Source organism: Sciurus vulgaris (genome assembly GCF_902686455.1).
Source record: "Sciurus vulgaris genome assembly, chromosome: 5".
Lineage (NCBI taxonomy): Eukaryota > Metazoa > Chordata > Mammalia > Rodentia > Sciuridae > Sciurus > Sciurus vulgaris.
In genome coordinates this window covers 93430720-93449001 of record NC_136465.1, presented here as the reverse complement: position 1 = coordinate 93449001, position 18282 = coordinate 93430720, and the positions used below count along the sequence as shown (strand labels likewise).

General features: G+C 37.6%; 1 protein-coding gene across 9 annotated transcripts in view; it reads left to right on the top strand.

Moving 5' to 3' along the window:
* The window catches only part of LMNTD1 (lamin tail domain containing 1), a 475302-nt gene that overhangs the window by 304619 nt on the left and 152401 nt on the right, over positions 1–18282 (top strand). Inside the window, exon 1 of one of the 9 annotated variants that reach the window (XM_079139423.1) lies at positions 15777–16192. The exons of the other annotated variants lie outside the window; for them this stretch is intronic. The gene's annotated coding sequence lies outside the window, so the exon portion shown is untranslated. Of the gene's footprint in view, positions 1–15776; positions 16193–18282 lie in introns of those variants that run through there. 9 annotated transcript variants of the gene reach the window in all.

Here is an 18282-nt window from a genome sequence, read left to right as displayed (position 1 = left end):
TTATTGGACACAAACAGGGTACATCATTTCATTTCTATGGTTGTAAACGGCATAGATTCATGCTACTTGTGTAATCATACATATACATAGGGTAATAATGTGTGTCTCATTTCACGATTTTTCATACCCCCCATTTCCTTCTACATAATCTAAAGATTCTCCATTCTTCTCTCACTCCAAAATCTCCCACCCCCATTACATATCATCTACCACTTATCAGTGAAAATATTCTGCCTTTGGTTTTTTGGACTTGGCTTATTTCACTTAGCATGATATTCTCCAATTTTATCCATTTATTTACATATGCCATAATATTATTCTTCTTTATGGCTGAATAATATTCTATTGTGTATATATACCACAGTTTCTTTATCCATTCATCTGTTGAAGGGCACCTAGGTTGGTTCCACAATCTAGCTATTGTGAATTGAGATGCTATAAATATTGATGTGGCTGCTTTATTGTAGTATGCTGATTTTAAGTCCTTTGGTTATAACCCAAGGAGTGGGATAACTGGGCCAAAAGGTGGGTCCATTCCAAGTTTTCTGAGGATTCTCCACACTGCTTCCAGAGTGGCTGCACCAATTTGCAGCTCCACCAGCAATGTAAAAGTGTGCCTTTTCCCCCACATCCATGCCAACATCTATTATTGTGATATGATTTGTATTCCTGGTCATTTTGGTTTATTTTTGGTTTTAAACTTGACTTGGTTTCTCCTTTAATTGACTGTTCCTTTAGGGTAGTTCCTCCCTAAGCTGACTTGTATTGTTGTTTTTCACTTCCTCCTCACAAAATATTTTGCTGAGAACGTTCTGTAGGACAGGCTTTCTATTTGTAAATTCTTTTAACTTTTGTTTATCATGGAAAGATTTTATTTCATCATCAAATCTGAAGGTTAGGTTTGCTGGGTATAGGATTCTTGGTTGGCGTCCATGTTTTTTCAGAGCTTGAAATATATCATTCCAGGCCCTTCTTACTTTTAGGATCTGGACTGAGAAATCTGCTGATATCCTTTTTGGTTTCCCCTTATAATTACTCTAACACTCTTCTCTCACAGCCTTTAAAATCCTATATTTATCTTGTATGTGATGTATTTTCATTAAAATGTGCCTTGGTGTGGATCTGTTGTAATTTTGTGCACCTGGTGTACTGTATGCCTCTTATATTTGATTTTCCATTTCATGTTTCAGGTTTGGGAAATTTTCTGATATTATTTCATTGAACAGGTTACTCATTCCTTTGGTTTGTATCTCTGTGCCTTCCTCAATCCCAATAATTCTTAAATTTGGCCTCTTTATGATATCCCATAATTCTTGGAGGTTCCATTCATGATTTCTTAATATCTTCTCAGCTTATTCAACTTTATTTTCAAGATTAAATATTTTGTCTTCATTTCCACAAGATCTATTCTGTTGGTGATGCTTTCTATTGAGTTTTTAATTTGGTGTATCATTTCTTTCATTTCAAGTATTTCTGTTTTTTTTTTTCCTTCAGAATCTTTATCTCTTTATTGAAGTGCTCTTTTGCTCCCTGCATTTGCTCTTTTAACTGTTTATTGGAGTGATCATGCATTGCCTGCATTTGCTCTCTTATGTCATCTTTTGCTTCATGGATCATTTTAATTATGCAGATTCTAAACTCTTTTTCTGTCATTTCTACTGCCATGCTGCCATTGGATTCTATCACAGTTGCATCTTGGTTTTTTAGGGACACTTTCTTCCCCTGTTTTTTATATTGTTTCCATATATTCCCCTCTCGTAGTGAAGATCTGAGGTGCTGAATTTTCCCCCCTACAGGCTTATTGTGACCCTGCAGTTTTCCAGGACCTCTCCTTTGAAGGGGAGATCAATATCAGCAGCGCCCAAAATAGAGAAAATGCAGCCCTGAACTAGACAGCCCCTATAAAGACTTTAGCATTATTATAATAAACAGGATGAGTTTGATTATTATTTACAGTATTTCTAGTGGTGAACAAAGAGGATGGGGAAGGGTGTAGGATGTGAGTAATTAGAGGTGCCTGTCAAAGGGCCTCCAGTCTCTTGTAGGTATCTCAGGAAGGGAGCTGCCCTTCCAATGATGGTGGCCACGCCTTCAGGAATAATTCAGAATGCCTGCAGCAGCCTCCAAAGAGCCTGGGGAGCCGCAACAAGGGCACGCTGAGTCAGCATGGGCGGGGTGGGCAGGTGGGTGCGGAGTCTGGCGTCCATCTTCGGTGGGGGTGGCTGGTGTGGCGTCCCAGATCAAGTACTTTTAAAATAAAATTTCAAACATAATTTACATCTAACACTTCCTGGACTCATATGTTTTGAGAAAGAGACTCTTGAACACTATGCACAGCTAATTGTGTTCAGCACCAGTGACTCGATCCTAACAATTCAACAATATCCATTTTAGACCCAAAGACAAAGTTGGTAAAAGAAGTCTTATAATGCCTCTGATTTGTGATTCTTGGATATGTTAACCAAATATGTATGTATGATGAACATATATTTTGCAGACTGCCTATTTATATGTATATGTTAAAATCAGAAAGGTAAGTAGACCTGTAACTGAAGACTTTTCAAAAAAGCTGCAAAGGGTTCAGTTATAGCATGGGAGATTACCTCTTCATCACATCCTATAACACTGCCAGGGTTTGAGGATGGAGATTAAATTCCTGTCACTTGAAATGGGATAAAAGGACATGTCTCCTACCAGAGGGTCTGGAGGAGGAAGAATAAAACTTGCCTTGCCTTCTACCTTCAAGTTGGATATTACCTTGTGAATAAGCACTCTATCTTTTCAATGGGAAATTTCAGGTCAACTATTTGATTCTGTCATTTCTGCGTCTCTCTCTCCCTCTCTCCCTCTCCCTTCAATGTACTTGTGGTTTTGGTTTCCCTGTGTACTTTCTTAAATGAATTGTCAACAAGATCCAGTCTCAATTACTTCCCACCTGAGCTCTGTGGCGACTCTGTCCCTCTCTGGTCCGTGTCATCACAAAAACCTGTAACAACTACTGAAGTCTGTTTTCATCATTCATCATTACATCAGTAGTCTTTGATGGCCTACCAATCTAACTATACTGCACAAGTGTAGATAAAGTATATGCCACTGAAGCCACTGTGGAATTTGCACAAAAATATTCCAGGAGGCAAATTCAATACCCTGTTTTAATGGTGCCAGAACAAAGCAGTAGTTGTGCTTTCTCCTTTTAAATATATACCAAACCTGGTATAACTATCACATAAATTAGATGCATATCTGCATGCAAATAAGGGGGAAATAGAGGTGTTCTTTTTTTTTAAGAGTCAGGAAGTTATAATATTACTTTTATCTCAGTCCTTCCAGGTGTAAATGTCAAGATGGGTTTAAATGGATGAGAATTTAATTAAAGAAATGCCTGTGAGAAAAAAGGAAAAGGGAGCCAGAGAAGGCTGAGCTTTCTGACCACAATGCAAAGCACAGTGAATGAGAAAAGGGGAAGAACGGTTGGATGGAAGTGTCCTAAATTACCACATAAACTAGGAAAGTTTCAGCAGGACCAACAAGGAGTCCTCAAGCCAAAGCTACCTGCCAAAGGACTTCCATGACTCCCAGGAATGGGTGTCTTAGAATTTCTTCTTTCTTCTTTGTCCTGGGGGCCACCCATGGCAGCAAGGCCTAATGCAAACACAGGGATGGGTTTCATGGTATGGCAGCTGGGGCCTTATCAAGTCCAATGTCATGAAGGTCTGTGAAGCATGTTCTTACGCCCACTATAATTACTTTCTTAAAATATCAAATACAGGTCAGTGTTCAGGAATTAGTTTCACGTAAAATATCCAAATGCATCTAATTGCAAGTTTCTTAATAATAGGACTTTTATTACTTCAAAGATTTGACACAAGGGGCTGGAGTTGTGGCTCAGTAGTACAGCACTTACCTGGCTGGCATGTGTGAAGCCCTGGGTTGGATACTCAGCACCACATATAAATAAATACAATAAAAGATCCATTGACAACTAAAACAATATTTTAAAAGAAGATCTCACACAAAATATACAGCAAAACACCGAGGTCTCCAAACAGTATGCTTCATATGGAAATTTTGTAGCTAGGGTTCCAGAGATTTCTTTTGATTTCGTTTACACCTTGAATCTGGTTATGTTTAACTGCTTAGGAAAAAAGAAAGAAAGAAAGAAAGACAGACAGACATTTGGATACACTCATTTTCTTCCATGGCCAAAGAAAGCCAGCAGCTTGAGCAGCAGAGGACATCAGTTTTGCTGGAACTAAACTCCAGTGGGAATTTATGACTTTCCTCCCTATACAAAGAACATTCAGTACTAATGGGTCATCTCCAGATACGAATTTACTAAGGTGGGATGTGCAGTGTAAGAAAGTAACCCTTAGTGGTAGAAAACTCAATATTAAATTGTAACTCAAAGAATTTCTATGTTTAGCTTTAGTAATATGACTCAAAAACATACCTTCAAATATTCTAAGATAATAGTGAGGTAGAAATCAAAGACTTCAGAAAAGAATATAGTAAACTTGATCATTAGACTAGGCTACCCTTTCTCTGTTTTCTAATATTGTAGGGAATCTTTCTCTAATCCTTGATGCTGATCAATTCACCATGGAATTTGAAATCAGCATTTCTTAAAGTGCGGTGTGTGTATCACTCACAGCCCAGGACATGTTAGAAGATAAAGAAAACTTTTTAATTTCATGAATTAAAATGTTTCTTTAATGCATTTTAGAAAAAAATACAACTAGCCCATTGAAACAACGAGTTCACAGATAAGGTTAAATTTTAAAAATTAAGAAAAATATTAATAGTACACTGGTAAGCAGACATGGCATAAATCAAATGGTGAAGAAGGTGTGGTAGATTAGATAATGGCTCCAATGATGGCCATGTGCTAAACCTGGGACCTGCGAGTGTCACTGCATATGGTGAAAGGGAGGGTGCAGATATAACCAAGTAAAGGATCTGGAGACGGGGAGGCTATCTTGGATGATCTGCATGGGTCCGAAGATGAAATCCAAGGGTCTTTAGGGAAGTCAGAGGGTTAAAGACAGAGTATTAGAAGATGTAATGAGGGGAGGAAGAGGTTGGGCTGATGCCAAGGATGAAGGCAGCTATTCTCTAGACTAAAAGAGGCAAGGGATGGTTTCTCCTCTGAAGTCGCTAGAAGGGAACAGCCCTGCAGACAACTGGATTTTAGCTCCTAAGATCTATTTCAGACTGCTGCCCTCCAGACTACAAATTTACAAAAGGATGAGAAATGTAGTTCATGGAGTTGATTCCTGCATTGAGAGTAAATTTGTCTTGTTTGATGCCACTTAATTTATGGTAATTTGTTACAGCAGAAACATGGAACTATATAGATGCTAATCAAATGATGGACGTTTGTGAAGTATTGCTTTAGCAAGTGTCTGAATGGAGGCATTTTATGTTCTGGATCAAGACAGTAGTCTTAAATTGTAGATGCAGAGTTTGGTGTAATTTATGTATTCATTATGCAAGAAATATTTTTGTAAGTTGTTCATTATCCTGGAATATACTTATACCTGCATCTGGAGACTTGAAATAACTTGTGTCATTTAATGTCAATAATTACATTTATTGAGGCTTAAACAGGTCAGTCATTGAAGAACTTTATATGTATTATTTATCTTATGAGACAGCTTCTCTTCTAATCTATTTTACAATGGAGAAGTGAAATAACTTATACAAGACCTCCCAATGGTAGTGTCAACCTTGAGCCTGTAGATTGTTTCTGTTTAGTACTTGAGTTCTTATCATACTTAAGGAGCCTGCCTGGTCTTTTCCAGTTTTCTTGCCTAATTTGGGCATAAGTTTCCTTTTAACAATATTTTTTATACTCTTTTCATTAAATGGTCACACCTGGTTGCAGAGGCTGATATAAAATAAGATTGGAATAGTTCTGCCTTCCTCTGACTTCTGGTAACATCAACCCATCAGAATTAACCAGTATACTGTTAGTTCTCAATGCTGCTAAAGCCACATTTACTAAGACTATGCCTGCTAGTAGCTTCTCAACAGGAAGCTACTTCAAATATGAAATAATATCAAGTAAGATAGTTTTTAACAACAGTAAACAACAATCACAGGGAAGTAATAAAAATGTGCCTCCTCATTAAAATGTCAAAGAATTAAAATTAATTCTTTGCAGGAATTTAGTCTGTGGTTTTGCTTTTTGCCTTTTATTTTTGGAAAAATGATGAAGGCTTTCTCTTTCACTAGGGAATCTTGGAGAAGGTACTTGGGTGCTTTGGGCCTTACGTCCTTCTGCAAAATTGGGTTGGACTGGAAAAACTTTAAGATTTCTTTCAGTTCATAAATTCAGTGACTCCAAAATATATATTTATTTATTTGTGAAAAATAACCCAACAGAACTCTGCCTGTCAATATGACAGGGGAACTTGATTTGCCAGTAAACATCCCAGCCATCTCTAACACATGTGCCTTTAAAGCTAGACTTCAGGGCAAGGGGAAGAGGTTGTTCCTAACAACCTCATGGGCTACTTCTAAAATGTGTTCCTTTCCAATGAGCAGCACGATTCCACTCATTGTGATGGCTTGGAGAGTCTACCTTGTTCCTGTGAACTTTCGACCTTTTGATGAAAATCAGAAACTGAGTTCAAATTTATTGTTTTAGCTTATTCTTCTACTCTCTCCAAATACTGCCTGCTTCAGCCACATCAGTTAATATATAGCATCCTTTAGGTAGCAGACTTAGAAATGATGCAATGGGATGCCTTCATTACATATATGCTGGTGTCAATAGCCTCTTTTTGTTTTAATTCTTTTTCTTTTTTTTTTAATTATTTATTATTTTATTTTTTACAGACTGAATTTTGATTCATTGTACACAAATGGGGTACATTTTTTCATTTCTATGGTTGTACACGATGTAGATTCACACTATTTGTGTAATCATACATGTACATAAAGTAATGATGTCTGTCTCATTCCACCATTTTTCATATACCTCCTCTCATTTCGCTCTATGTGAACTAAAGTTCTTCCATTCTTCTCTCACCCCCACCCCCATTATATATCATCATCCACTTATCAGGGAAAAAACATTTGGCCGTTGGTTTTTTGTGATTGGGTTATTTCACTTAGCATGTTTTTCTCCAATTCCACCTATTTATTTGCAAATGCCGTATTATTCTTCTTTATGGCTGAACAATATTTCATTGTATATATACTACAGTTTCTTTATCCATTGATCTGTTGAATGGCATCTACATTGCTTCCACAATCTAGTTATTATGAATTGAACTGCTATAAACATTGATGTGGCTGCGTTACTGTAGTATGCTGATTTTAAGTCCTTTGCGTATAACCCAAGGAGTGGGATAACTGGGCCAAAAGGTGGGTCCATTCCAAGTTTTCTGAGGATTCTCCACACTACTTTCCAGAGTGGCTGCACCAATTTGCAGCTCCACCAGCAATGTAAAAGTATGCCTTTTCCCCACATTCACACAAACATCTATTATTGTTTGTGTTCTTGCTAATAGCCTTTCTAATTAGAGTAAGATGAAATCTTAGAGTTGTTTTAATTTGCATTTCTCTAATCACTAGAGATGTTGAACACTTTTTCATATATTTATTAATTGCCTGTGTATCTTCTTCCGTAAAGTGTCTGTCCAGTTCCTTGGCCCATTTATTGATTGGGTTCTTTGTATTTTTGGTGTAAAGTGTTGTAAGTTCTTTAGAAATTTTGGAGTTAAGTGCTCTATCTGAAGTGCATATGGAAAAGATTTTCTCCCACTCTGTAGGCTCTCTTTTCACATTCTTGATTTATCCTTTTCTGAGAAAAAAAAAAAAAAAGCTTTTTAAAAGCTTTTTAGTTTGAGTCCATCCCATTTATTGATTCTTGCTTTGTTTTCTTGTGCTTTGGGAGTCTTGTTGAGGAAGTCTGATCCTAAGCCAACACGATGAAGATTCAGACCTACTTTGTCTTCTATTAGGTGCAGGATCTCTGGTCTAATTCCTATGTTTTTGATCCATTTTGAATTGAGTTTTGAGCAGATAGGGGTTTAATTTCATTTTACTACATATGGATTTCCAGTTTTGCCCACACCATTTGTTGAACAGGCTATCTTTTCTCCATTGTATATTTTTGGCTCCTTTGTCGAGTATGAGGTGACTGTATTTATGTGGGTTTGTCTCTGTGTCTTCTATTCTATACCACTGGTCTATCTGTCTAGTTTGGTGCCAGTACCATGCTGTTTTTGTTACTATTGCTCTATAGTATAGTTTAAGGTCTGGAATTGTGATACCTTCTGCTTCACTTTTTCTGCTCAGGATTGTTTTGGTTATTCAAGGTCTCTTGTTCTTCCAGATGAAGTTCATGATTGCTTTCTCTATGAGGAATGTCATTGGGATTTTAAGTGGAATTGCATTGAATCAGTTTAGCACCTTTGATAGAATGGCCATTTGACAATGTTAATTCTGCCTATCCAAGAACATGGGATATCTTTCCATCTCTGAAGGTTTTCTTCAATTTCTTTCTTTAATATTCTGTAGTTTTCATTGCAGAGGTCTTTCACCTCTTTTTTTAGATTAATTCTCAAGTATTTTTTTTTTGAGGCTATTGTGAATAGAGTGGTCTTTCTAATTTCTCTTTAGAGGATTCATCATTTATGAATAAAAATGCATTAGATTTATGCATATTGATTTTATATCCTGCTACTTTGCTGAATTCATTTATTAGTTCTAGAAGTTTTCTAGTGGAGTTTTTTGGATCCTCTAAATATAGGATCATGTTCTATAATAGTGACAGGTTAAGTTCTTCTTTTTAAGTTCTTATATATTTGTATTCCTTTAATTTCTTTGGTCTGTCTAATTGCTATGGCTAGTGTTTCAAGGATGATGTTGAAGAGAAGTGGTGAAAGAGAGCATCCCTGCTTGTTCCAGTTTTTATTGGGAATGCTTTCAGTTTTTCTCCATTAAGAATGATGTTGGCTGTGGGCTTAGCATAGATAGCCTTTACAATGTTGAGGTATGTTCCTACTATTCCTATTTTTTCTAGTGTTTTAAGCATGAAGTAGTGCTGTATTTTATCAAATGCTTTCTCAGCATTGATTGAAATAATTATATGATTCTTAACTTTAAGTCTATTGATGTGATAAATTACATTTATTGATTTCTGGATGTTGAACCAACCTTGCATCCCTGGGATAAACTCCACTTAATCATGGTGCACTATCTTTTTAATATATTTATATATGTGATTTGCCATTATTTTGTTAAGGATTTTTGCACGTATGTTCATCAGGGATATTGGTCTAAAATTTTCTTTCCTTGATGAGTCTTTGTCAGGTTTTGGTATCAGAGTGATACTAGCCTTACAGAATGAGTTTGGAAGGGTTTCCTCCTTTTCTATTTCCTGGAATACTTTGAGGAGTACTGGTATTAGTTCTTCTTTAAAGGTCTTGTAGAATTCAACTAAGAATCACTCTGGTCCTGGGTTTTTCTTGGTTGGTAGGTTTTTGATGGCTTCCTCTATTTCAGTGCTTGAAATTGATCTGTTTAAATTGTGTATGTCTTCCTGATTCAGTTTGGGAGGATCATGTCTCTAAAAATTTGCCAATATCTTTGATATTTTATATTTTGTTGGATGATAGATTTTCAAAGTTGCTTCTAATTATGTTATGTATTTCAATGGTGTCTGTTGTGATATCTCCTTTTTCATCACGAATTCTAGTAATTGGAATTTTCTCTCTCCTTGTCTTTGTTAGCATAGCTAAGGATTTATCAATTTTGTTTACTTTTTCAAAGAACCAACTTTTTGTTTTGTCAATTTTTTAAATTGTTTCTCTTGTTTCAATTTCATTGATTTCAGCTCTGATTTTAATTATTTCCTGTCTTCTACTATTTTTGATGTTGATCTGTCCTTTTTTTCCCTAGGACATTAAGATGTAATGTTAAGTCATTTAGTTGTTGACTTTTTATTTTTTTTTTAATGTACAAGCTCAATGCAATGACTTTCCTCTTAGTACTGCTTTTGAAGTGTCACTGAGATTTTGATATGTTGCATCATTGTTCTCATTTACCTCTAAGAATGTTTTTATTTCTTCCCTGATGTCTTCTGTTATCATTGCATCATTCAATAGCATAGTATTTAGTCTCCAGGTATAGGAGTAGTTTTGTTTGTTATTTTATCATTGATTTCTAATTGCATTCCATTATGGTCTGATAGAATACAAGGTAGTATCTTTATTTTTTTGAATTTACTAATGGCTTCTTTGTGGCATAGCATATGGTCTATTTAGGAGAAGGATCCATGAACTGCTGAGAAGAAAATATATTCTCTTGATGATGGATGAAATACTCTGTAAATGTCCATTAAATCTATATCATTGATTATATTATTTAGTTCTACAGTTTCTTTGTTCAGTTTTTGTTTGGAGGATCTATCCAGTGGTGAGAGTGGTGTGTTAAAGTTCCCCACTATTATTGTGTTTTGGTCTATTTGATTCTTTTTTCTTTTTTTTTTTTTAACTCTTTATTTTTTTTTTTATTGTAAACAAATGGGATACATGTTGTTTCTCTGCTTGTACATGGCATAAAGGCATACCATTTGTGTAATCATAAATTTACATAGAGTAATGTTGTTTGATTCATTCTGTTATTTTTTCCCTTCCCCCCACCCCTCCCACCCCTCTTTACCTTCTATACAGTACTTCCTTCCTCCATACTTGCCCCCCTCCCTAACGCTAACTCTAACCCTAACACTAACCCTTTCCTCCCCCCCATTCTGTGTCATCACCCACTTATTAGCAATATCATTCGTCCTTTGGCTTTTTGAGATTGGCTTATCTCACTTAGCATGATATTCTCCAATTTCATCCATTTGCCTGCAAATGCCATAATTTTATCATTCTTTATGGCTGAGTAATATTCCATTGTAGGGTTTGTTTGATGTACACAGATGTTCCATTGTTTGGGACATAAATATTTAAAATTGTTATATCTTGATGTTTTATGCTTCCCTTAAGCAGTATGAAATGTCCATCTTTATCCCTTCTGGCTAAGTTAGGTTTGAAGTCCACTTTATCTGATATGAGAATGGAGACCCCTACTTTTTTACTGAGTCCATGTGCATGGTATGTTTTTCCCCATCCTTTCACCTTTAGTCTGTGGATGTCTTTTTCTATGAGAGGAGTCTCTTGAAGGCAGCATACTGTTGGGTCTTTCTTTTTAATCCAATCTTCCAGTCTATGTCTTTTGATTATTGAGTTTAGGCCATTAACATTCAGGGTTATCATTGTGATATGATTTGTATTCCTGGTCATTTTGGTTTATTTTTGGTTTTTAACTTGACTTGATTTCTCCTTTGATTGACTGTTCCTTTAGGGTAGTTCCTCCCTAAGCTGACTTGTATTGTTGTTTTTCACTTCCTCCTCACAAAATATTTTGCTGAGAATGTTCTGTAGGACAGGCTTTCTATTTGTAAATTCTTTTAACTTTTGCTTATCATGGAAAGATTTTATTTCATCATCAAATCTGAAGGTTAGTTTTGCTGGATATAGGATTCTTGGTTGGCATCCGTGTTCTTTCAGAGCTTGAAATATATCGTTTCAGGCCCTTCTTACTTTTAGGATCTGGACTGAGAAATCTGCTGATATCCTTTTTGGTTTTCCCTTATAAGTACTCTAACACTCTTCTCTCACAGCCTTTAAAATCCTATATTTATCTTGTATGTGATGTATTTTCATTATAATGTGCCTTGATGTGGATCTGTTGTAATTTTGTGCACTTGATGTTCTATATGCCTCTTATATTTGATTTTCCATTTCATGTTTCAGGTTTGGGAAATTTTCTGATATTATTTCATTGAACAGGTTATTCATTCCTTTGGTTTGTATCTCTGTGCCTTCCTCAATCCCAATAATTCTTAAATTTGGCCTCTTTATGATATCCCATAATTCTTGGAGTTTCCATTCATGATTTCTTAATATCTTCTCAGCTTATTCAACTTTATTTTCAAGATTAAATATTTTGTCTTCATTTCCACAAGATCTATTCTGTTGGTGATGCTTTCTATTGAGTTTTTAATTTGGTGTATCATTTCTTTCATTTCAAGTATTTCTGTTTTTTTTTTTCCTTCAGAATCTTTATCTCTTTATTGAAGTGCTCTTTTGCTCCCTGCATTTGCTCTTTTAACTGTTTATTGGAGTGATCATGCATTGCCTGCATTTGCTCTCTTATGTCATCTTTTGCTTCATGGATCATTTTAATTATGCAGATTCTAAACTCTTTTTCTGTCATTTCTACTGCCATGCTGCCATTGGATTCTATCACAGTTGCATCTTGGTTTTTTAGGGACACTTTCTTCCCCTGTTTTTTATATTGTTTCCATATATTCCCCTCTCGTAGTGAAGATCTGAGGTGCTGAATTTTCCCCCCTACAGGCTTATTGTGACCCTGCAGTTTTCCAGGACCTCTCCTTTGAAGGGGAGATCAATATCAGCAGCGCCCAAAATAGAGAAAATGCAGCCCTGAACTAGACAGCCCCTATAAAGACTTTAGCATTATTATAATAAACAGGATGAGTTTGATTATTATTTACAGTATTTCTAGTGGTGAACAAAGAGTATGGGGAAGGGTGTAGGATGTGAGTAATTAGAGGTGCCTGTCAAAGGGCCTCCGGTGTCCTGTAGGTATCTCAGGAAGGGAGCTGCCCCTCCAGTGATGGTTACCACGCCCTCAGGAATAATTCAGAATGCCTGCAGCAGCCTCCAAAGGAGCTGGGGAGCCTCAGGGAGGCTGTACTGGGTCAGTGCAGTGGTATGTGGGGGGCAGGTGGGCAAGGTATTGCATCCCTCTGCAGTGTGGGGGGAGGGCGGGTGGGCACGGCGTCCAGTGTCTGTCTACAATGTGTCCAGTGTCCGTCTGCCTCAATGGCCTCTTAAGGCAATCAATTCTCCCAGTTTTCCAGAGACTGTCCAAATTTTAACATACAAATACACAAAAATCCCCATAACTCAGGAACCCCTCAGTCCTTGAAATATCAGAATATTGGCTACCCTTTTCTTAGGTCTTTCTAAATTCTATGGCTCTAGATAAGCCATGCTTGGTCCCAATTTTCTACAATAATTAAAGTATTCTGTACACTACCTAATACAGGATCCAAGTGTAGCTATTGAGCACATGAAGTATGGACTGTGCAGTTGAGGAATTGAATTTCCAACTTAATGAGATGAAATTTAAGTAGATACATGTGGAAAGTGGCTACCTTATTGGCAGCACAGCTCTAGAGGATGTCACGAAACTGATCCATAGCGCGTGTCTCATGCAGCATCCTGAAGGACAGCACCTTGGAAAGTGATATGACTGCATGCCTGTACAGCACTCAGCCCACCAGAGCTTTATGTCCTGTGTCCATTATTTTATTGACAAGGCAGTACAATGAAGTCATCCAGAATGTTAATAAGAGTCATCTTCCTCATATTCCCAAGGTCAATGGACAGAATCAGTCATTTAAGTTGAAGTTTAATAAGCAGGTAATCACATCAAAATGAAAATACTCTAGTAGTTAGTGCTTTGTGGTTTTGCTACTAAGTCACAAGCAGCTGTGGATTCTGGATGTATGAAGAGGAAGCCCTTTTTGATCCAGTATAGTGATACAGTGAAGTGGGGTATTATACCAATTAGTACCAAACTAGAAAGAGTGATTTAAAAATTTCCCCTTTAAGAGAAACTCAGGCAACTGAAGTTTGCTTTATTATATCAAAGGGAGCAGTCAGCAGAGAGAAAAACACAACATTACATCCTAAAGGAGAAAGAGATTTTTCTTGAATTGCAGAATGTTGACACCATACGTCTGTCCAACTTCAAAGCTGTTGGTTATAAATCTTGCAGATAACTGATCATCCCAAATCCACAAAGGCAAAAGTTGAAAGAGAAGTTGGAACATCAGACAAGGCAAAGAAACTGCACAGCCCCTGAAGGAGTTGAAGCCAGTCACAGTGTGACATATATCATGAAGTTTCTGTAGAACTTGGCTGCCCATTTAAATGCTAATGTGCAATCCTGGCGTATCCTAGGAATTAAAGTGCTGAAGCAAGCAGCAGTGCTGGAAATTTCAGAAGATTGTTGAATATTCAGTACCCATGTGCTAAAGAGCTCAGGTAGACTTTAAAATGTCAGAGAACAAACCACAGCTCTCACTTCTGGTGTGCACTGCTATGAATTCTTTGGCAATGTGCCATTTTTAAAAGAAAGGATGAGGGAAGTTTTGAGTTTTCAAGTGATTTTTTATTAAGTTCACCTAACAAGCAAAACAAGAGGTCATTACCTCCAATTCATACAGAGGGCATTTATTAAAAAGCAAATTCAGAAGTTCCTCCTGGTTATTTTTTCCTAAGTTTCAATCATCTGCAGTTGCAGGAACTGAAAATTGTCAGGCATTTAAGAATTTTAAGATTCTGCCTCATGTTCTTAAACTGTATTTATGTAGTACATCAAAGTCATATTAATATAGCATAAATGAGCAAGCAATAAGCAGATATGTGAAAGGTAGTAAGAACTGTTACTGAAATTGGTGCCTTGAGAGATGAAAGTAGCTACCCAAAGACTGAGAACAAGTTTCCAATAGGTCAGGATACAGCAAACTTTAATTGCCATATGGATAATTGCTACAATATCCAGAAAACAGTCTTAGTAATCCATCAAAACATACATAAAAATTATCTTTCATGTGTCAGGCATTAAGCTAGGTATTAGGAAATAATAATAATGATTATAATAATAATAACAATAAGTCACATATTGATTGCCTTATGAATGGTACTGTGTAAGTGCTTAAATGCTTTACCTACATAAACTCATTTAATCCTGTAAGGATGTGATCCTACAAGGTTGTAAAAACTCTTATGAGGTATGTATGGATGGGGAAACCAAGGGAGAGAGATTATGTAACTTCCAAACAGTTTGTAAATGATGGATATGGGAAGAGTCTGGTCCCAAAAGTTGTGCTCTTTAAACCACTATACAACTTTGTGCTTTCATCCCACATTCCACTGACATTCTTAACAATCCTCTTTAAAATTTTTCTTTGAGTATTTTAAAAAATAAAAGTGTCTCTCTCTAGATGATAAGCACCTTGAGGTTTTCCTCGTAGTGTGGTGACTTGTCCTTAATGTTTCACAAAAGCCTGTGTGCCACACAGTGTAAAAGCAAAGGTCTGGGGGCAAGACAGAGCTGATAGGATGGTCAACTATTTCCATAAGGCGTGAACTCAGTTTCTTCATCTGCAAGATGGGAGTAATGGAGTTATTGTGAGAATCAAATGAGTTGATGCTATGAAGTTTTTAGCACAGCACCTGGCACATAACAGGCTTGCAATAAGTTGTTACTATTTGAATAAATTATTTTAAACCATCGTTAAGAACTACTTCTTTTTTTAAACTACAAGTGAAATTAAACACATGGAGCCATAAAAGATCTGAGAGGGTTTAGGTCAAACTTTAGAGCAGGAGAAAGTGAGGTCCAGTCACCACAGAACTCTAAAGTCCACTCAGGTCTCTGTAGACATTAGACAGAAGAGATCCTTCCCTCCTTCATTCCTTCCCACCTTTTCCTCTTTTTATTACTTATTCACTTATTTAATACACTTTTTATTAACCATCTGCTATATTCCAGGCTCTGTGATAAAGAGGAAGCAAGTGATGTGCTTCCGCTTCTGCTTCAAGTTCTACTGTAGCATGTTCTCAAAGTGTGGACCCTGGACCAGCAGCAGCAACACGCCTTGCTGTGATGGTTCATTGGTTGTGTCAACTTGATTGGACCACGGGGTGCCCAGACATTTGGCCAAATATCATTCCCAGTGTGTCTGGGACAGTGTTTCTGGATGAGAGTAACATGACTGAGCAAAGCCAGGGCACCTTCCCTAATACAGGTGGGCCCCATCCAGCCACTTGAAGACCTGACTAGAACAAAATGCCGAGGGATTTCTCCTGCCTGACTGCTTGAGCTGGGACAGGCTCTTTGTCCTACTTCCAGACTCACTACAAAGGCAGGCACCTTCTCCTGAGTTTCACTCATGCTCCCTTCAGACCTGAGCTCACACCCTTGACTGGACTGCTTCTCAGGACTTCGATGGTGAGCTGGACTGCCCATCTGCTCTTCTAGATCTTCAGTTTGCTGACTGCAAAACTTGGGACGTCTCAGCCTCCAAAATCATGTGAGCCAATTCCTTATAACAAATCTCTTTGATACAATCTGTATCTTTATATCTCCAATGGCTTTTTTTTTTTTTCTGATGAACCCTAATACATTTGGAAACTCAGTTCAAACTTCCCCTTGAGAATGAGGGCCAGGAATCTGTGCTGCAATAAGTCTAAGCCTTCGGGTGATTCTGAGGCCCACTAAGTCCTGAGAGCTGCTATATATGAGAAACACATCCTTGACTGACATCATCAGCGAGGAATGCAGTACTTTAACATCAGCAATTACACTCCTGAGTCCCAGTTTATTTTCAGATCTCACAAATGCTGTTGTTACCCTGAACTAGCCCATTTTGCCAGCACATCTTTCCTGCAATAATAAGCATAAGGCACTGGTTTTGTGATGTGTTAATGAGCTCAAGTGTATGTAAAATATGAAAGTCAATATGCTGGATATTTGTTGTTGTTGCTTAATACATTCTAAAGACCAGCTAAACAGGTAAAAAAAATCTCCTCAAACTCTTCAAGGATTCGCATTGCCTGACCTTTGGTATGTGATGGGGCTTATCTAAGGGCAGCAAGCCATAGGGACGATAAAGCATTTTAATTATGCTGTGTTTCACAGAGGCTGCAGAGTGCTGTGTGTTCCCTCTAAGTACCTGTTTTATTCCTTCCCCAGGACTGAACATGTGCAGGTCTGCTTTCTAGCTCTCAAGGACATTCAGAAGGGCTGCAGGAATTCACATTCTGCGGTTCAGCTGTGTCCATACTGTTGCCAGAATTTTGTGGCATGATTTCTGAATTTGTGGTGTATGTTTGCCATTTCCATCAAAATTCAGGTCAGTAATGACAACCATAAGTTTTTGTTTTCCTCAAAAGCATCCAGAAAGAGGGTTCTTTCCTATAAGTAAGGGCACTTGAATAGATAACAAAACCTTTTGCTCCAAACACATTATACCAGTGCTTGGTCCATGTATGGTGTGCTCATAGAGGTGAGCCAGACAGTCAGTCAAACAGCATGCTCTGGAGTTCTTCTTGGGCAGGATGGCAGGCTTTTGTTGTTGTTGTTGTTAATACAACAAGTGGATTAGAACATGTTTGGAACTATTAATCAAATTATCCAAACATAAACCCCTCATCACCCACAAATATTCCTTGAATGCTACTATGTACAAATCAGTGTCCAAAGACATAGTACATGGTCTCACACACACACATGCACACACACACACACACACACAGAGCAATGAAATCACCATAATCACCACCAAGTATATTTGAGTGCCTAGGCAACTGTGCCTAGATACACACACAAAAATAGCCTTTATATACTAAATGCCTTTAAGGCACTTTATATCTTATTCATTATATCCTCTCAACATTACTATGAGGCAAGCATTATTGTCACTTTTTTACAGATGACAAAGTGATATACAGAGATGTTAAAGAATTTGCTTTAAATCACTTATTTTGTGAAATGGAAGATCTGGATGTTAAATCTATTTCCAAATCCAGGCATTACAGGCTTTTCTATGTGCTCCCAGTTTTCCTCTAAGTGAGAAATCAGAACACATGCAATTAAAAAACTTCAGTAATAATGCAACTCTGGAAATACTAAGAGACAAAGGAGGAATTCAGAGGAAATGTTAGAGAAACAGAGATGGATACAGGCACTGTTCTACTAAGAGCCAACCAGGAAAACTTTCAGAAACCACACCAAGTATTTGAAGGAAGAGTTTGGTCAAATGGGTACCACTGGGCTGAAAAGGAAGAAGGGAACCCACAGGCACCTGCAGGCGGCGGCTGCTGCCCCTAGACTGTGGGAAGAAAGAAGCCGAGTTAGAACTTCAGTGCTCAGTGGGGTCCTGCTGAGTCGGGAGCCTATTCTTTTGAGGAGGGGCCCAGACTGGCTGGCACTGGTAATTCTGAGGTGGTATGTTGAAGCTTGTCTTGGGAAGGTGAGGGGAGAAATCTGAAAACTGCAATCACGGCCATTGGAATAACAGCTGTGGGGGACGAAATGTTGCTGGTGAGCCGCTCAATGGACCCGGAAGCAGTCAGAGGAACACGCCCACCTCTACACCTTTTGCCTTCCAGGGGTTTCTCC